This window comes from Telmatherina bonti (genome assembly GCF_933228915.1).
Source record: "Telmatherina bonti genome assembly, chromosome: 5".
Taxonomy (NCBI): domain Eukaryota; kingdom Metazoa; phylum Chordata; class Actinopteri; order Atheriniformes; family Telmatherinidae; genus Telmatherina; species Telmatherina bonti.
The window spans coordinates 20,647,342-20,652,452 of record NC_136623.1 but is presented as its reverse complement, the minus strand read 5'-3'; positions in this window follow the sequence as shown (position 1 = coordinate 20,652,452).

Here is a 5,111-nt window from a genome sequence, read left to right as displayed (position 1 = left end):
TTCTCCATTCCAGATGGAGCGAGTGAACCCTCTGTTGAGAAATTAACTTTGAGGTGAACAAGGCTGTAGCAGTTTGTGTGTGCAGTTTGATATTCTGCCAAAAATCCAGTGAAGGTTATTTCTTGATGTATTTACTGCCAGCACACTTCACTTTTGTAACATCTGCAGATCGTGCTATCTAAAAGCAAACACTTCTCTTCGCAGCTAAAGATCTATCTTCATGATGATACAGTGGCTTAAATGACTGCGGCATTGCTATCTTTGAACATCATTAAAGACCCTTTGAGAAAAACACAAAGTGGGTCTAAATAAGAGAAAAAAGCTAAAATGTGAATAACAATCCAGCTCTCTTTTTCTTTTTTTTTTTTTTCCCTTGATGAGGACAACACATACAACACACAACTGTCATTAACTGTGTTTTTTTTTTTTTTTTTTTTTAATCAGAGTTTCATAGATATTTGTACTGGAGAGTGAAAATAATGGCAAAGATTCTTTAATGCCCAGTAAAACAGAGCTTCATTTAATAAAGCTGTGTTGGAGACATTAGCTTAAAAAAAACACAACCAATGTTTGTGTTGTTAAAAGTGCCATTCAGCTACTCACTTCTTGCTGTTTCATGGCTGTGTTTTTCTTTCACTAACTATGTTCTGTTTGTGTCTGTGTGTGTGGGTGTGTGTGTAATTTCTGACTGTCAGTGTGTGTTTCTTGTGGGCAGTGATCTGATGGGGATTTGGCAGACATGCTTATGTGGTAGGAACTAAAAGCAAGTTAATTGTTCCCAAAGGAAGTGTTGAAACAGGCCGAACCACTTGAAAATTAGGAGTTGAAGATAAAAATGCAGATTTTTCTTTTTTATTCCCTGTCAATGACGTTACCCCCCCCCTCCCCCCTTTATCTACAATATTTCCTGTGAGTTATTACTGTAGAGTTGGAAACTAGTGTGTGTATGTGGTGTGTGCATATGTGAGTCAGCATGCTATTATGTCTCTTTTCTGCTGTTGTTTTATTTCAACCTAACATCATTTTTGGCACCGTAACAATAAACACCTGCAAACATTTAATTAAATGGAAAATGCTCACGTTTTCCAACAACCGTTACGATCCACTCATGACTCGGACAAATAATTACTTTGATCAAATACATTTACCTCCATTGGAGGCTCAAAATATTAACAAATCAGAACTGAAACAGTCTGTTAGGAGTCATCTTGGACTGGGTGGTGGTTTGTGATTTGAATTATTAATTACTAGTTATTGTCTTATTGCTCAAGGATGTGGATTCTCAGTCTGCATCTATCTGCTGTGCAGCTCTTCCCCTCATCAGAACGTGGTGAAAGTGATATCATCTAATGATTGCCCTCTCATTCTCTTTTCACCCCCGTCTCCCTCGCTGTCTTTCAGTAAATGAGGAAAAGTGATATGGTTCTCTAATGACTAGTATGAATAATCACAGTCTAAATAAAGATTCTGTTTGATGCCAGAAACTTCTCACTTTGTTTTCCCCTCCCTCTAACTCCTCACTAGCCTTTTTACTCATGTTTCTCTTGATTTTACACCTCAAATTCAACCCTTTGGAGCCCAATTTAACCAGCAAATGTCTGTTTGTCATAATATGTTGTTGTTTATAATGAAAAATCAACATATGGCAAGGCTTCTTCTGTATTCGAATGGTTTAGGGTTGAGCATTTTGGCTGAAAGTTGTCTTATGAAGGACAGCATTGCATCACATGACAGGGACCACAACCCATGAGGATAGAACTTTGTAGTCTGTGACATTACTTTTTCAATAACAAGCAAAGATTTCTTCACTTCTAAATGCTATTGTGTTCATTAATTCTAACTCAAATCATTAGCAGGCAGGAGTAAAATAGAAAAATAGCTGTGAAAGTACAGCAAAGGCAGAAAAGTGAGAAGACAGACAGACAGAGCAGGATGGGATTTGAAGGTTGGAGTTTTAATCTACCCACCAACACCTTGTAACCTCCTAACTGTCTCACCATTGCATCGCATCAACGTTGTCACATTGAGACAGTAAGAACTCTAGAGAATGATAGTTTTGAACCTTAATTTCTACATATTTTTCATGGATTATATATGTTTTGCTCTCTGTTTTGTGTTGTTTTGTCAAAAGAAGGGTTTCAACTCAAGACTTTCCACTCATATTAAAACATACAATAATACACAGTATGGGGAGCAAGACAAGTGCAACATTGTGTAAATCAAGTTTTAAACCTTCATCCAACGATGAGGGTTTAAAAATCAGCACCTTCTGCCTTCATCTCATCTCTCTCTCCATCTCTCTCCTTTTTTTAAACCCTACAACTCAACACACGTACAATCTCAACATATTCAACTACTTTCAACACCATGGATGGTTTTGTGTTGAAACATGAATGGATGTATAACATTGGCATGGTTATGAATGAAAACTCTGCCTGTGTGGGGATTAGAGTGAGACAGTAATTGTATGAAATTGCAGCAATTCATGCTGTGGGTTATTGCTATTCCACTTTCTGTCATAAAATTACGTCGACCTTGGACTTCTGTCCTGCTATCAATGATATTCACACATTTTTTCCTTTTTAGGACAGTGGGGCAGTCCCATGTTTTCCTCCACGTCCAACCAGATGCTTCAGTTTTTTTATGTAGTTATCAGTTTTTATATTCACGTCCATCACAGCTGTTGAAAGTGTGCTCGTATGTGTGCTATTTTTTTTTTTCTTTCTCTCCACAAATCAGAGAGTCACTCAAATTGACATCCATTTCGGTTGCACGTTTAGTTTTTATATCCTCAGCCGGAGTGCTCGGTGATGACATGAAAGAGCAGGACAGAACCGAGGAAATAAAAGAACACATAAGAAAAACCTTGCTGTCTGTCTGCACGTTTATTTTGTGCTTACTAAAGTTCTTCTTTGAGCACATTCTCTTTCTCTCCGTTCTGGTGAGGAGGAGCTGAGTTATTAAAACGCCAACCTTTCCAACAAGAGGCAATAAATCAAACTAAATATCCAGGGGAGAGAGAGGAAGAAGAGAGACAGTGAGTTAGAACATGAAAATGAAAAATTGGGAATGTATAAGTCTAGGAGGGGGATTTGATGAGCAGAAGGCTTGGGAGAGAGGGAGAGGAGAATGCAATGAGAACAAGGTGTAAATTGATGTTGGGGATGAGGAGAGAAGAAAGTAGACGAGAAATAATGAAAGCCTCATCCGGTCGGTGTGATGTCTGCTCTTGCCTCATCCACTTTCATTACAGACAGACAAGTCAGCCAATCAGGGTTAATATAGCATTAGTGCAAACTAGTCAGTCGGTGAGCAACTTATTTTCAGGCCAGCAGAAGCTCTTATTCCTCGTTTATATAATGATATGCTGTCAAGGATATATTTGATGTGCATTTAATATTAATCCTTTGGCTATAAGTTTTTATTGTTGGATGGCAGAAATGGTTCTCATAATGCAATGTAATACCAGTTTAATCCCAGTTCATCTTAAGGAAAAAATTTTTTTGTTGTTTTATATGTAAACAAACGCCTCTTTTTTTTTTTTTTTTTTTTTTTTCTTTCCAGAAATTCTCTATATTTGAAAGATGTCTACTTTTTCTTTTAAGATGGGTTTGGGTTAATTCTTGATACATATTTCTGCCTACATTTCTTTGAACGAATAACAATTTCTCATTTACACAATCTATAAAAACAAGCTTCCAAACTTTTTAGACTAAGTCATTTCCTCCATGTGAACAGTTTTTTAGGATTTCAGGATATCATAAGGAGCTGCGAAGGTAAACCTTCTGGGTGAGAAAAATAACAATAAAAGCATTTAACAGGTTTGGTTTTTAAAATGATTTTTAATTGATTTTTGGGAAGGAACTAAATTGGTCAGTAAAACATTTAAAGGTGGAGTATGTAAGATTTTCAATATTTTCAAATAAAAATTAATTTAAAAAAAATAACTACAATCATAATTAGACAGTTTTTTTTTTAAACATGTAGATTCCAGTCTTCCCATATTTGATGTGTTATTAAATTACAAGTTTAATTAATGACAAAGACCCTTCTTAAATGTTTTCCTACCAGTAAAAAAAAAAAAAAGTGCTTTTTGTCATTCATCGTCAATTAAACATGTAATTTAATAACACATCAAATATGGACAGACTTGAACCTACATGTTTAAAAAAAAATCTAATTATGATTGTAGTTATTTTGTTAATTTTTTTTAAATATTGAAAATCTTACATACTCCACCTTTGAGAGCACATCTTAGCATAAAGTGTTTCTCCACCTAATTCTTCCCACACTTTATTTATTTTTTCTTTACTTTTCTTATATTGGTCCACAAATTGTCATTAATTTAAACTTTGAAAAACCCATTTAGAGGCCAACAAAACTATACAACTTCTTTAGTCATTTTAAAACTGAAAAACAGGTCAAATAAAACCAAGCATGTCCAATATTTGCAGATCACACTTGCACAATATTCAGAAAGGAGTCCCGACAGAGTGCTTTTATTTGTACAATACCTCTTCTCTTTTGAGATGCACACAAAGCTGCAGTACCGGTTCTGTGACACATCAGCCACAGCAGAAGTGAACACGCAGCTTCAGAACTTAATTATCGCAGGTCACAGGACTTCAGTGTTGGAGGCCTGAGTTAACATCTATTTGATATCTTAGTTTTTCTTCTTATTTGCACCATGGACTCACTAGAAAAGCATTAGGACAGCACAGACCTTTGCCTGGCAGCTCATTTCCACCCAACTTGTGATTTCCACTGATATAGTTTTACATTAATTTTATATATGCCATCAGATTAATTAAAGATTCAAACATACCTTAAGCATTTTAAATTACAATGGCTGGAATGATATTAACATGGCGACAGTGAAGAGGGTTATAGAAGAAATTGCAAAATGATTGACCGGGATCTGTAACTTGCTTCTTCAATCTGGCACATTTCCAGACCAAATGACATTAGCAAAAGTTGTTCCACTATTTAAAACTGGGGATTGACACCATTTCACAAACTACCAGCTTGTTTCTTTATTCCAACAATTCTCCAAAATACTTGAAAAACTCTTCACTGGCAGATTAAACATGTTCAATAAAAAACACAGTTTA